The 16819-nt window shown below is 37.6% G+C and overlaps 1 protein-coding gene across 3 annotated transcripts in view; it reads right to left on the reverse strand.

Annotated features, from left to right (window-relative positions):
• PDE4B (phosphodiesterase 4B) overlaps positions 1–16819 on the reverse strand; it is a 778920-nt gene that overhangs the window by 616799 nt on the left and 145302 nt on the right. The gene's annotated exons all lie outside the window — the stretch shown is intronic.

Here is a 16819-nt window from a genome sequence, read left to right on the forward strand (position 1 = left end):
TCTAATATCGGATTTGTTAACCAGGAGATGTGCACAAAAGAAAATGTTGTATTCAGATTGGTAAGGAGGGGTACATGTTTGAATGAAAGAATTTAAAAAAAACTATAAAATTTATATTTACACTTTTCAACTTCCACTTACAGTATACAACTTCAATCAACACTGATTGCACATTTTATCTAAGATAATTAAATGTTTCTAAGTAAATGCAATTCCCAACTTACCATTAAGCTGTATTTCAAAAAGATGTTATGAGTTCAATTACTTGGAACTTGTAGCCAGATGGCCTTTGTGGCTGCTTAGAAATTGGAAGCATTTTCCATATAAATAACACAAACAAATTATAAATCATGTAGGTACAATAATATTAGAACTGCAGTTCAGCTTCATGTGGATAAAATAGGCTTTTGTGGATTGGCCTGTGAATCTAAGTACCATTTATAAGAAGAAGGTGGTAAGGTATAAATACTGATTATATAAATTCAAATGTTCATGGCTGAACTGAACTCATTTTTAATGTTTCCAAAGTGGTTACCAGGGTCTACAATGAGTTCCCCTGGAACTTAAATTAATGTTTCCATCTGAGAATGAAGTTAGAAAGAAATCATAAATGAAGAAATTAACTCTCAGTAGAAATAATCCACTCCAAAAGATATATATCTGAGTCTATTTGGGAACTTCCAAGTCCAAGCAAGATAACTATTGCATAAAGCCAAGAAAATAAGTCTGAGTCCAAAAAAGAAAGCTCTGGCTTCGAGAATAGTACAGAATTTTGTATTATGTAACCTGCCTGCAAAAAGAGATTATGACAACAGGTACAGTCTGTGTGAAGAAAAAAAAGGGAGTTATAGAGCAAGAGCCTGGAAGTCTTTCTACAACACTGTTAAGGGTAAAGGAATACTGTCTAAATGAAAGTATCTAGTCACTAAGTTAGCTGATCACAAATATTCATTTATTCCTCTAATATCTCTTGAGTGTTTACTATGTGCTTAATGATGTTTTAGGCTTCAATGAATAAAAGAGGCAAAAATTCCATTCTAGTTGAAGGAAAGAAAAAATAAATAGGTAAAATATTGAGCTGTGTTGGATAATGGTAAATGCTATTGGAAAAAAAAAAAACAGAGAAAGAAGGAATAATAGTGAGGAGGGAGAGGGATACAATTTTAAACTGGTTGAACAGGAAAGACCTAATAGAGAATGTGACTTTGGATAAAGATCTCATGGTGGTGAAAGAGGAAGTAATGTGGATACCAAGTGCAATAAATGAGCAAGGGTGGGAAGCAGAATTGGCCCAGTGGTTAGGGCACCCATCTACCACATGAGAGGTCTGCGCTTCAAACCCCGGGCCTCCTTGACCCGTGTGGAGCTGGCCCATGCGCAGTGCTGATGCACACAAGGGGTGCCCTGCCACACAGGGGTGTCCCCCGCATAGGGGTGTGTGCCCCATAAAGAGAGCCACCCAGTGAGAAAGAAAGTGCAGCCTGCCCAGGAATGGCGCCGCACACATGGAGAGCTGACGCAGGAAGATGACGCAACAAAAAGAAACACAGATTCCCATACCGCTGACAACAACAGAAGTGGACAAAAAGAAGAACATGCAGCAAATGGACAGACAACTGGGGCAGGGGGTAGGGGGGAAGGGGAGAGAAATTTTTAAAAAGCCTTAAAAAAAAAGGAGCAAAGGCAAGAAAAATGCTAAAAGCCCTGGAGTGGAAGTACACCTGGTGCTTTTGAGAGACCTGAAGGACACCAGTATGCCTAGAGTATAGCTAGTGATGGGAATAGACAAGTAACTGAGGCTAATCTATATTGGGCTTTGAAGACAATTGTAAGGAAATTGGCTTTTACTCAGGGTGAGATGAAATATCATTGGTGGAATTAAAACAGAAGATAAATGTGATCTGACTTACATTTTAGCCATAGTTACTATGTCAGCATTAAATTAGGGGCATGGAGAAGGGTGTATGCAGGCTGTAACGGAGGTGGCAGGGAGAAAAGTTAGGAAGCTGCAATATGCCACAAAATAATGGTGGTAAGCACCAGCACAGTGGCAATGGAAACAGTGGCAAAATTTTGGGTTATTTTGATGGGAGACCCATCCCAATTTCCTGAAAGACTGGATAGTATGTAACAAAAAGAGAGAAATAAAGAGTGATTCCAAAATATTTGATATGACCCACTGGCAAGACAGAGTTGCATTTAACTGAGGTAGGGCAACTTTTAGAGAGTTAATTTGTAGGGCTGACAGTGTTCATAAGATTTTTCTGTGGCTAAGAAACAAGCAACCCTTAAAAATCTCCATCTCTCTCTAAACTGATTCCATGCTTACTAGGAAATCTTCTGATTAGTAATTCAGTCCACCTAGTGGTACTAGGATGAGACTGTCCACAATAACATGTTTGTTTTAGTCACAAGAAAATTTTCTCTTTTATCAAAATTTAATGAATTGGGATAAATGTGCTTCCAGCCATGAGAGAGTAACAGAGTACATATGTACCCTTACTCCAAAAATAGAAAACTGGAAAAATACACGAAAAATATACTTTCAGACATAGAAAAAGAGCACAGGATTATAATCCCTGTGAAGAGGAAGGCACATATGTTGAGCCCAACAACTTCCCTGCCTGGAGTCATATTCTAGATCTCAGAGGAGAGGAGGAACTCCTGAGCAGAGAACAGGATCCTCTCCTAAACTGAGGACACAAAGGTCAGATTTCAGGGAGGCTGACGTGACTGGAAGCTGTGAGGCAGAATTCCAGAAATTAGAGAGTTTCACAGAGAAAGTGCTCCAAAAATATGCATAGTGATCTTGAGCCTGCTGAATATTAAGACATGCATATTTAGGACAAAACATCAAAGAGTTGAGCAAAAATATAATCACATGGCTCAAAGGTGAACCGTTCCTAGAGCTCACACATGGCTGGGAAACCATGAGTTCCCGCCATGGTTGCTTGGAGTATTCAATAAAGACCCAGAAGTTCTGCCCAATTAGTAGGAATAATGAACCTCCAGAGTAAAGGTTACTTGAGGCCCTCTATCAAAACTCTTAAAAAGTCTCAAAAGGATCAAGCTAATTTTCAAGTTCTTAGCAAAGTAATTTAACCAACTAAAGATCCTTGAAAGTTATATATTACAACATAACTTATAGGAAGAGAATAAAATCTAGACACTCAACAATGTAAAATGTATAATGTCTTGTAACCAATCAAAAATTATTAAATATGGAAAAACTGGAAAATATGACTCTCATGCAGGAAAAAGTCAATCAATGAAAACAAATCTTAAATGGTATAGATGATGAGATAAGCAAGCAAGGACATTAAAGCAACTATAATATCCTGCAGTATGAAAGATAATATAAACATAATGAGATGAGAAATCATATTTAAAAGTGAACAAGGGAAGTGGATTTGGTCAATGGATAGAGTGTCCACCTACTACATGGGAGGTCCAGGGTTCAAACCCAGGGCCTCCTGACCCATGTGATGAACTGGCCCACGCACAGTGCTGATGCGCGCAAGGAGTGCCATGCCACGCAGGGGTAATCCCCGCGTAGCAGAGCCCCATGTGCAAGGAGTGTGCCCCGTAAGGAGAGCCGCCCAGTGCAAAAAAAGAGCAGCTGCCCAGAGGTGGCGCCACACACATGGAGAACTGATGCAGCAAGAGGATGCAACCAAAAAGAGACAAAGATTCCCAGTGCCACTGACAAGAATACAAGTGGACACAGAAGAACACACACAGTGAATGGACACAAAGAGCAGACAACTGGGGAAGGGAGGAAAGGGAGAGAAGTAAATAAATAATAAATCTTTAAAAAAAATTTAAAAAGAGAACAAAATGGTATATCTAGACATGAAAAGCACAATATTTGAAAAACAAATTCACTGGAGGATATTAACAGCAGATTAAACATCATTTAATGAAAAAAGATTAAACTCGAAATCATATTTTAAAATCATCCAACAGGGGAATCCATGATGGTGGAGCAGGGAACCAAGCCACACTCTTCTAGAAACTGGGGGAACACAGCATAAGAGAAGCTGGGGTGTCGTGGGGGGGAGGGGGAAGCGGTGACAATAAGAGACGGTGGCCAGAGAGGGAAGGGTCCCAGAAGAGCAATGGGAAAAAGGGAATCCACCCAGCCCACCCACAGCATACCAGCCGCCCCTGCAAATTGAGGAAATCGCCCAGCCGGACAAGGATGAGGGAGTCAAGCAGCAGGCACTGGGGTAGACAAAAGCTGCTGAGGAGCAATCCCATAGGCTGGCCTGTCCACAGCCTCTTTAGGGTAGGGGAGAGTCCAGCAAGGCATGATGAGAGCTGAGAGAACTTAGCAAAGGTTTTTCTTTTCTTTTTTTCCTTCTTCTGGGTACTGGCAGAGAGGCTGGCTGTGGGGTGATTGCTTGGCAGGTACAAGGAGCTGGAGAGGAGTAGACTGGTGAGTCCCTGGTGGCCTGAGAGTTTAAGGAAAGGGTTAAGTCTAATTTTCACATATCAGTGAAGCCAAAGCTGGCTCTGCAGTTAGAGGAGGGAGGGAAAGGGGTTCTAGTCTTTGGCTCCAAGAATTTGAAAAGTGGCGCCAAAGCGAGGCTGGCCAATGGTGAGAAGTGAGGGCGGGGCCAATAATGAAAGGGACGGCTCAGTTTGAAAAGCACCCCAGGAGTGAAAGCTGCTTTGGAGGTGCCCAGCCCCGCAATGTGGGGAACCTGGGAGCGCAGACTTGGGTAAGTTAGTTAGATCTCTTGGATAGACTGTAACTCTTCAAGCACCCAATAAATGAGGAACAGGGGAGTGGCCTGTGTGTTTGGTTTATGTTATAAATATCACTGTTTCTTGCCGTTTGGTCCACCGACCATTTTATCCAGGTCATGTGCCCATTCTTGCAAGATTGTTAATAAACTTCTTTTCTCCTCCACAATCGGTTGAGCCTTTGTTCTCTTACAGGTGCAGCTTTCTAACAAGAGGGAGGTCTGTTTGTTTGTCTGTTGTTGTTTTGTGTGGAGTGATCAACTGGCCAAAACAGGCAGCCTGAGAGGAGGAGTATAGTCAGTCCTAGTGATCTGAGAGGCAGAGCCAGATTCTTGTTTTCTTTTTTTCTGCTTGTTTGTTTTTTCTGGACCTCTTCCTTATTTTCATTCCTTCTCATGTTTTTCTTATTTTCTTCTCTTCCCATTTCTCTTGCTTTTATTTTTTCCTTTTTTTCTTTTTTCCTCCCTTTTTATCTTTTATTTATTATTTTACACTTTTTTCTCTTTCCTTCCTCTTTTCTTTCTTTCATTTTTTCCCACTTTTCTTTTCTTCCTTCCTTTCTGCCATTCCCTCTTTTGTCTTTCTTCTCTTCTCACTTGTCTGGTTATTTTGTTTCATTTTATGTATTTATTCCTGATTCTTTTTTCCCATTTTTAAATTTTTATTCCTGCTTATTATAATACTTTCCCCTCTTATTAATCCTTGTCTCTTTCTTTTTAGTTCTTTTCCCTTTTTTTATTTTTCCTTTTCATTTTTTTCTATTCTTTCTTTCCTTTTTTGTGGATCTAGTATCTTTTCCCATTGAACATGGGCAACTATTATACAAGGATATAGAATAAATGGAAGCAAGTGATAAAGAGGATGCCTAACACAAAACCAAACAAAATTAAAACCCTGAACTAGAAAGAGAAACTGACCAACTAAATAAGCTCATCAAGATGAGCAGATGCCTAAACATTAGCAAAAAATTACAAGTCATACTAAGAAAAGGAACTCATGGCCTAATCTAAAAAGAAGGAGATGAACAATGTAGAACAACTAATCTAGGATGTCCAAACAACTATACTTAACTCAATGAGTTAAATTAAGAGAAGGAAGAGTTAAAGGGTACCAAGAAGATATTGGGGGAACATACAAAAGAAATTGTAAAAGTACATAAAAAGATAACAGATGTTACAGTGCAGTGATGAAAGACACAAAGCAATAAATTAAAAATACACTAGAAGCACATAACAGCAGATTTGAACCACCAGAGGGAAGAATTAGTGATGTCCAAGATAGGATAACCAAAATCATACCAATAGTAGAACAGATAGACAAAAAAAAAAAAAGGAAAATGGCAACATGGAATGCACAAACATATGTATTATGGGCATCCCAGAAGAAGAAGACAAGCAAAAGGGGGCAATAGAAGTGTTTAAGAAATAAGGGACAAAAATTTTCCAACTCATGAGGGACATGGATATACATGCCCAGGAAACACAGTGTACTCCAAACACAATAAATTCTAGCAGACCTTCCCCAAGACACAAACTTATCAGATTGTCAAAAGCGGAAGGAAGGAAAGAAGGGAGGGAGGGAGGGAGGGAGGAAGGAAGGAAGGAAGGAAGGAAGGAAGGAAGGAAGGAAGGAAGGAAGGAAGGAAGGAGGGAGGGAGGGAGGGAGGGAGGGAGGGAGGGAGGGAGGGAGGGAGGGAGGGAGGGAGGGAGGGAGGGAGGGAAGGAATGAAGGAGGGAGGGAAGGAGGGAGGAAGGGAGGAAGGAAAAGTTCAAGACAAAGATGATATCCTGAAAGCAGCAAGAGAAAAGAGATCCGTCACATATAAGGGAAGCTCAATAAGATTAAGTGCTGGTTTCTTATATGAAACCATGGAGGCAAGAAGACAGTGGTAAGACATAGTTAAGGTGCTTAAAGAAAATAACTGCCAACCAAGAATTCTGCGTCCAGCAAAACTGTCATTTAAAAATGAGGGAGAGTTCAAAATATTCACAGGTAAACAGAAATTGAGTGTATTTGTCAACAAGAGTCCTGCCCTTCAAGAAATACTAAAGAGAGTTCTTCAGGTTGAAAGAGGGGGAAAAAGGAGAGAGAGGATTGGAGGAATCTTCCTCAACAGGATAAAGAGCATAATATGAAAAACCCACAGCTAACATCACACTCAGCGGTGAAAGGCTAAAAGCTTTCCTTCTAAGATCTGGAACAAGATAAGGATGCCACTGTCACTACTCTTATTTAAGATTGTATTAGAAATACTTGTTCAAGTGCTTAGGCAAGAAAAAGGAATAAAAGGTATCCAAATTGGAAAGGAAGAAGTAAAATTTGCACTATTTGCAGATGACATGGTCATATACATAAAAAGTCCTGAAAAATCTACAACAAAGCTTCTACAGTTGATAAATGAGCTTGGTGAAGTGGCATAATATAAGATTAACACATAAAAATCAATAGAGTTTCTGTACACTAATAATGAGCAATCTGAGGAGGAAATTTTACAATAGCAACTAAAGAATCAAATAACTAGGAAAACTACACAACATTGCTAAAGGAAATCAAAGAAGAACTAAATAAATGGAAGAATATTCTATGTTCATGGACTGAAAGACTAAATACCATTAAGATGTCTATCCTACCCTTATTTATTTACAGGTTCAATGCAATAAAATTTCCAACAACATTTTTTTATTGAACTGGAAAAGCCAATAATCAAATTTATTTGGAAGTGTAAGAGCTCCAAATAGACAAAACCATCCTGAAAAGGAGAAACAAAATTGGAGAAATCATACTACCTGACTATAAAGCATTCTACAAAGCTACAGTGGTCAAAACTGCATGGTATTGGCACAAGGATAGACATACTCCCCAATGGAACTGAACTGAGAGTTCAGATATATGGCCAATTGATATTTGACAAGTCCACCAAGCCCACTCAACTGCAACAGAATAGTCTCTTCAACAAATGATGCTTGGAAACCTGGATTTCCATATCCAAAAGAATAAGTGAGAATCACCATTATACACCCTATACAAAAATTAACTCGAGATGTATCAAAGACCTAAATATTAAGAGCCAAGACCATAAGGATCCTAGAAGATAATGTAGGGAAACATCTACAAGATCTGGTGGTATGAAATGGTGTCATAAACTTTATACCCAAAGCACAAAGCAATGAAGGAAAAAATAGACAAATGGCACCTCCTCAAAATTAAAAACTTCTGTGCTTCAAAGTTTGTCAAGAAAGTGAAATGGCAGCCTGCTCAATAGGAGAAAATATTGGGGAAGCACCTATCTAATAAGAGCCTAATATCCAGCATATATAAAGATATCTTACATATTGAAAATAAAAATACCAACACCCCATTTAAAAAGTGGGTAAGATATTTGAATACTTTTCCAGAGAAGAAATACAAAAGGCTTAAAAGCACATGAAAAGATGCTCAACATCACTAGCTATTAGAGAAGTGCAAATCAAAACTACAATGAGGTATCATCTAACACCTTTTAGACTGGTAACTGTTAAAAAAAAAGCTACAGGTGTGGAGGAATAGGAACATTCATCCACTGCTGGTTGGAATGTAGAATGGAGCAGCCACTGTGGAGGATGGTCTGGCAACAAATGAATGAATAAAAAAAAGTTGTATATACCCATGATGGACTATTATTCACCTTTAAGAAGGAATGAAGTATCGACACATGTGACAACATGGATGAATTTTGCAGATCTTATGTGGAGTGAAGAAAATCAGTGACTACAGGGCAAATATTGCATGATCTCGCTGATATGAACTAAGGATATTAAGCAGACTCACAAGGCTAAAGTCTGGAAGATAGCTTACCAGGAGATGAAAGGGAGTAGAGAGTGGTGAGCCAATGCTCAATCTGGGTGAATCTATAATAAGGTGGATGAGGGAGGCTTGGTAGTGTACAGGGATGATGGTGGTACGGAGATGCTAATGGTAGTGGCTGCTCCCTATTCTGTTATTCCTGTGTTCTTTAGAATTATCTTTACTTCTATTAGCCAATTTCCCATTATTCCAGTCCCCTAATAATAATCTATTAATAATAATCCTCTATTTAATAATTTTAGTAATATTTTAAAGCAGACTTTCCCTGTTCAAATCACTGTGTAGTTTTTGTCTCTTGATTACACTCTGCCTGATATGTGAAGAGACTTGAAAACATATCCACAATAGGCATGTAACAACCCCAGGCAAATCCAGTTGGAGAGTTCCATCAACAAGGAAAACCCAGCCACAATCACTCCTTACCAAATATGGGCAATTCTATGCCTAGCCAATCAAACCAAGCCAACCAACTCCCATTCCCTCAAGTTGTAAACAGATCTGACACTTGCCTCCTGTCTCTTGCTGGTCAACCTCACAATAAAGTTCTTTCTTTTCTCAAACTCCCAGTGTCATAGAATTGGTTCCTGTGTGTCAGGCAGCAGGCCCTTGATTGGTAACAAAGTCACTTCCAGGTCCTAAATCTGTATCAGGAGGAAGCAGGCTATGCATGGACCATTCCAATGTGGTCACACAAGGCAAGGGAGCACCCCTAAGAGGACAAAGCCAGGGCCATGGAGGATAGTGGACAAGGGAGCAGTTAGCAGAACCAGACTTTAACAAAGTGATATCTACTCCACAGTCATGGCAGGCCATCTTTAAACCCATGTCCATTTTTATATGAGCTCTAAGTTGCATACAGGAAAGAGCACAAATCTCGATTGCACAGCTGCATGAATTTTTCATGTCTACACCAGTGTTAACTACCATGCACATACGGAACATTTTTACCCAAAAAGTCTCCCTGGTGTCTCTTCCCAGTCAATACTCCCCCTCTGAAGGTAACTATCTCTATTATTATAGCATAATTTTCCTTCTCAGTTCCATTTAAAAGGAACCATGAAGTATATTCTCTTTTGTGTCTAGTTTTTTATTGGATGTGTACCCATTTTTGTATTGAAGTACAATTCACATACCATAATATTTACCATTTTAAAGTGTAAAGTTCAGTGTTTTTTGGTATATTCCCAATATCGTAAAACCACTAATAATAATTTCAGAACATTTTCATCTCCCCAAAAAGATGTGTTTGCTGACACTCCACATGATGTCTAAGAAAGCTGTCTGTGCAGTAGCAAGGATGTGTAGTATTCTACTGTATGAATATATTAAAACTTATTTTTCCTATTTTCTTTTGAAAAATACTTGGGGTCATTTTAGTATGGAATGATTATAATCAAAGCTGCTAAAAAAAAAAGACATGTACACATATATTCAGAGAAACTTTATTCATAACCCAAAGCTCAACAGGTGAACAGATGAATAATATTCAGTATATAACACAATAAAATATTCTCAGCAATGAAAAAAATGAATGAACTGCATGAAATGGCATAAATGAATCTCAGAAATATTTTGTTGAGCAAAAGAAGTCAGCTACAAAAGAGTACATATTCTATGATTCCATTTATATGAAACTTTACAAAGAAAATTTAATCTATAGCGATAGAAAGATCAGTGGTAGCCTGGGGCTGAGAGTAGGGAATGGAGTGTGTCTGGAAGGTGACAGGAGGAACTCTTTTGGGAGTAATGGGAAGTACTATATGTTGAATATGATTGAGGTTACACAGTTGTATAGAGTTGTCAAAAGTCATCAAGAGGGAAGCGGATGTGGCTCAAGCAGTTGGGCACCTGCCTACCACATGGGAGGCCTCAGGTTTGGTTCCTGGTGCCTACTAAAGAAGACTGAGCTGATGCAACAAAATGATGCAATGAGACACAACAAGCAAGGAGCAGAGGTGGCTCAAGCTATTGGGTGCCTCCTGGGTTCAGAGAGTACACAATGAACAGACACAGAGAGAACACAGTGAGCACAAACAAGCGGGGAGAGAAATAAATAAAAAATAAATTAAAAAAATAATAATAATCGAGGTGTACCTTTAAAATGGATGTATTTTATTGTTTTAAAATAATCCTCACTTTATTTGAAAATTTATGGATTCACAAAATTAATCAATATTTTAGTCCCCTGTTTATTTAATTTGGGTGAAAATGTCCTCCTGAGCTTGCTCAGCAATCATTGTAATGAGGAAACTGAGTTTCTGGGCCTTCAAAGCTAAGGACTTGATGCTGAATCACAACATTACACTGAAATAGCTGCCATCCTAGACCTTCCCTGCATACCATTGGTTTCTGAGATCTCTATGTGCTCAACAGTTACATGAAGATAAGAATGGCAGTAAGAAAGAGACAATGACTACAATTGTGTCACTCACATATAGGCTACTGAGAACAGCAGAAAAGTCATGGCAACTGACTTAGTCCCACACTGCTGAGTCCCACACTTTAGAGGTATCCATTCTGCTATAGTCAGACTGTGATTCAGAGACATTCAATAATGAGGAAGTGTAAGGGAAAGAAGCAGTCCCACCAACTTGAATTCAATAAAGATATAAAGGTCATAGCTATACAATCTGCCATAATAGCCTCACCACCTTAAAGAAGGTAGTGCATCCTGCATCTCATAATACCCTAGCCATGGCTATGTATCAGAGAGTTCAGCAATTGAAACCAGACTTCCTGGGTTATATTCTCGCTCCACCTTTAGAAGTGCTGTGACCATGACCCAAAAACTTAACCTTTCTATTCCTCAGTTTCTTTATCAGAAAATGAGGATAGCAACACCTTCCTCACAGTATGAGGCTTAAATGAGCCCCTGCAAAGTGTTTTAAAAAGTGGAAGATATATGGTAAGGCCTCAATAAACACTGTCTTGTTATTATTGTTATTATTTTCTTGTTACTACATGCTACCACAGTGTTTAGACCAGTGATCATAACAAGAGTATTTAATATTATTGATCAACAGTGTCAGAAAATGCTATGATTATCCACATAAAAATGTTATTTTAACACAAGTTAAAGTGTTCAACAACAATTTATTGTCATATTGCTGCTATATTATTATAATTCTTCCCATGATGAATAGATTTCAGGGGAGAGTCATTTCTTGTATACAAAGATGGTACTATTTTCTCTAACTTTAGGTGAAGATTATCATGGACTGGTACATTTTATTAGGCTTATTTGCTGCAAGCTAAGAAACTGCTGATAACACAAATTTCTGATAAAAGATTGCATTTATATCAGATGACTTAAAAATTATTCTCTTTCTATATTTACAGGCAAAATAACTTTTGCAATCATCAGAGAGCTGGAATTCTAGAGCTTTCGGAACTACTTGCTACTACTCAGAAATGCCTTGGAAATGCAATGAAGATAACAATGTCCAAACTTGTAAGAATCCACCTCTCTAATTTATTTATAGCTGTATCCTTAGCATTCTGAATATATTTGGCAATAGTAGGTACTCAGTATATATTTGGAGTGAAAAAATAAAATGTCTGAAAACTGAGTGGGTTGCCATGGGGTAAAAAGCTAAGGACTGACCTCCCATGTGGTAGACGGACACCCTAACCACTGGGCCAAGTCTGCTTCCCCACACTTTTCCTTATTTACCAACATTCAGTAGTTCCATTTCTATGATACCATAGTCATCTTTTCTATTCCATTCATCTCTTCTATTAAATTATATTCACCTCTTCTATCCCATTACCTTTACCATTGTTTTAGTTCCAAACTCTGCTACCTTTCTCCAAGAGTTCTAAAACAATCTTTTAAATGAGCTTTCTACTTAAGTCCATCAGACCCATGCTTGACAAAATAATCTTTTAAAAGTAAAATCATTATTTTATTCCTCCTTGGTTAAAAATATTAAATGGCTTCATAACACTTTATAAATTGTAGTAATTCAAAACTCTTCAACTTAATATTTAAGGCCCTCCACAATACGTCCTAAAATCTCCTTTCTTCAACCTCATTTGTCATTACCTCCCTATGCCCCATCCAAACTGGACTATTCCTTCATCCTCAAACATGGTCTGAGGTATCTAACCTCTGTGTTCATTTTAGTCTATCTGAAATCCAACAAGGATTTCCACATGTCTTTCTCTTGAAATATAACATATCCAAAATTTGTCTATCTGTAAGCAAACCCAGGTTATTGAAGCTTGTGGTCAATTCTCAACAGGGTTTAGGAATAGAGGCCATTCCCTACTCTCCCTGTGCTTTTACCTTCCTGAAACTAAGTGAGAGGGGCTCCTAGAAACTCATTCATAGAGGCACACAAGTCCTGCATCCATCCTGGCTGGATCCTTCCTAGAAAGGAAGACTCTTCTGGCATATCCTGGTGCTGTCATGGAGTTGAGCAGGACAAGGAAGAGTGTAGTATGTAACTGCTTAAGTTTGAGAAATATGTGCATCTAAAGAACGGGACACTTTCTGGAAGAGAAATTCCTGAAGATGGAGAGTCCACAGAAGTGGCCAGGCTAGCAAGACTTAAAGAGACTATAGTGTAGTATAATTTGGAAGAATATGTTGAGGACACAATTCCCTATTCTCTAAGTCCTTTAGAAGGCACTGGAGAGAAACTTGGGGGTTCCAAATGGATTCCTGTTTTGGGACACCCACCCAGAGAAGAGAGATGCAGAACTGAAGAAAGATTTGAACTCCCCAGTCTGAAGGGGACCTCGGTGATAAAGAGGAACAGGGTAAAGCTGACTACTCCCCAAGGAAGACCAAGCGTATCATCTATGTTGAGATCCCACCACAATGATAATCACCACCAAGATCAGCCAGAACCAGGATGGACTAGATTGACAATAGGGGTACTTTCCTCTACCACCAATATGAGTTGAGTCTAGTTATACCTCAAGATCTCTGCATTCTTATTCTTCCATTCTGCTCACCTTTCTCCAAACCAAAGAGCTTAACCATCAAGAGTAAAAAAGATAAAATAATAAAATACCTCAGAACCAGACCATATATCACCCCCATGATAAAATCAGGGTTACAAATGTAGCCCATACTATGTAGAAAAGGAAATTTGAATCAGATAGGAGATTGAAGTTTTAAACTGAGCTAAATTTGACTAATGAAAATAACTAGAAAGCTATAGAATCTAAGATATTTTTAAGGGACATTAAAGGGAATTGATATAAAAGGGTTTTAATTTTTTATTTCAAATATATTATTTCATGTTTATACTGCAATGAATTTATATTCTTCAACAAAACATTTACAATTATTTACAACCATGAAGATAACTATGTTTTATAAGCTTAATTCTGAAAACTGCCAAAGATGTTATGTATAAGTCATATGCTGAGGTATTATCCAGAGAAAGAAAACTGAGAGCAATACTAATTATAAGTAATTTGCTATGGCTTAAAAGTCCAGAATACAGAAATGATAGCTGGGGAGACTCCTTAGATAGATGGGGATGGGGAGAACTCTCCCCTATAGCTGCAAATTGAACAGCTGGACTGTCTAGGCTTATAGTTATCACTTTGAATGTCAAATTACAGCTCACTGATGTGACACAAATTTCAACAACCCCAACCTCACATCATATACAAAGATTAACTTACAATGGATCAAAGACCCCATATAAGAGCTAAAACCATAAAATTCTTAGAGAAATAGCTTCAGGGTCTTATATTAGGCAATGGATTTTTAGACTTTACACAAAAGTACATGCAACAAAAGGGAAAATAGACTTGACTTCATCAAACTTTAAAAATTTTCTTCACATGAGGATATTATAAAGGAAGTGCAAAGACAAACAACTGAATGGAAGATGTATTTGGAAACCATGTACCTGATAAAGACTTAATATCCAGAATATATAAGGACTTCCTTCACCTGAACAACAAAAAGACAAACAACTCAGTTAAAAGATGGGCAAAGGACTTGAGTACACATTTCTCCAAAGAAGATACACAAATGTCCAATAAACACCTGAATATATACTCAACATCATTAGCTATTAGGAAATACAAAACAAAACCACAATGAGGTATCAACTCAACCTTCTAGAATGGCTATTATTAAAAGAACAGAAACCAATAAGTGCTACAAGAATGCAGAGAAATAAGAACCTTCATACATTGTTGGTAGAAATGTGAAACATTGTATGTGCTATGGAAAACAGTTTGGTGGTTCCTCAAGAACATAACCATAGAATAACAATATGACCCAGCAATCCCACTTCTAGGTATATACTAAAAGGAATTGAAAGCAGGGACTTGAACAGATATTTACATACCAGTGTTCATAGTGCCATTGTTTGCGATTGCCAAAAGAGAGAAGCAACCCAAGTGTCCTTCAATTGATGAATGGATGAACAAAATGTGGTACATACACACAAAGCACTATTATGCAGCCATAAAACGGAATGAAATTCTGACACATGCTGCTACATGGGTTAACTTTGAAGGCATCATTTTGAGTAAGGTAAGTACACTTACATTAAGTGACTAGATTATGCAAATGCATAAAGACAGAAAGTAGAGTACAGGTTACTAGGGGTAGAGCAGAGGAGGAATGGAGAGTTAATGTATTATGGGAATAAGGTTTCTGCTTGGGGTGATGTGAAAGTTCTGATAATGTGTGGTGATAAGGGTAGGTCAACACTAAATGCAATTAATCCCACTGAATGATATACTTGGGAATGGTTGAGATGGGAAAGTTTATATTGTATATATGTTTCCACAATTAAAAAAAAAAAAAAGAACAATGAAAGAGGTGACAATTAAATGCAATACATGAGCCTGGAGGGGATCTAATAATGGAGAAGAAAAGGCCCAAAGGACATTATTGGTACGCATAAAAAAAGTTGGAACATAGGCTGTAAGCTTTATATCAACATTAAAACTCCTGAACTTGATAACTGTATGTAAGGTAGTTATATAATTGAATATCCTTGTTCTTAGGAAATGTATATGGTTATGTGTTCAAGGTACATGGTATAAACAACAAACTCTCAATCTGCAGAAAATTGATAAACAAAAGATAGATAGATTCACAGATGGGTCAACAGAATGAATTAAAAATGTGGCAAAATGTTAACATTGGTGGATCTGGTTATCTGGGCAGGATGTATGTTAGAGTACTCTGTATAGTTTTACCATTTTTGGCAATTGTCCTGTAAGTTTGAAATTATTTCAAAACAAAAAGTTTAAGGGAAAAAAGAAATGACAAGAAACCAAATTATATTTTGGCTTATTTTGTTTACATTTTTATAATTTTAAATCTGACACAGAAGGAGTTAGTAAACAATTTTTGGCTGCCAGGTTAACAGAAATAAATAAACCAGTGTAGCTAGAAGCATCACTTTGTATAAGAGAACACGGTGGCCTCTAGGAGTCCAGCACTGAGAATATGTTTCTTTGGTAATGTTAAACCCATCATCAAGGCAATGCCAAACACTCCCAAGTGGAGTACTTTAACCCCTCTTCCAACAAGTATTTTGCTTGAGGTGCCTGACTAAATTGTAGGTTACCTAAAAGCATAGAAAGCACTTCTCAATTCTGGTATCCCCTACAGCACCCAGTATAATCATTAGTACCGAATAAATGCTCTTAAGTTGCTGGCTAATTTTGCTTGCCCACAAGGCCTCAGTCCACATTTATAAAGCAGTTTAAAAATACCAAATGTCAGGCTATTCAGATGTATCGAGTATTATGATCATATACTGAAGACTTGTGGATAAGAAATGTTTGGGATAAATGCAGTGCTTTGTTTCCCTCAAGGCCAAACAGAAAGTAAAAATCAGGAAAAGAAAAACTCAGCTAAATGAAATTAAAAATAAAAAACTAAGCCATCCACTCATATAATCCTTATATGGTAACTTTATTACCAGAATTGCTATAATTTTCTTATTCCCACTTACGTCACATTCTAGAAACAGGCAAGTAATAGTCAATTTCACCAAGCAGGCATATGTAGAGATAAGTCATTTTTAGAATAATTATATTTAACCGAAAGGAAATTTTAAATTATAACTTTTTAAAAATACATCTTTATTCTTTAAAAATTTGGAAGAATGATATGTTTGGGTGCAAAACTTCTCATTTGAAAATGTAAGAAAAAAGCAAACTTGGGGAAAATATCCTGTATTTATACATCTACTGATTTAAAAAGAATCCACCAAAGTGGTTAAATACATATATT

The sequence above is a fragment of the Dasypus novemcinctus genome, chromosome 9, assembly GCF_030445035.2.
Source record: "Dasypus novemcinctus isolate mDasNov1 chromosome 9, mDasNov1.1.hap2, whole genome shotgun sequence".
NCBI lineage: Eukaryota > Metazoa > Chordata > Mammalia > Cingulata > Dasypodidae > Dasypus > Dasypus novemcinctus.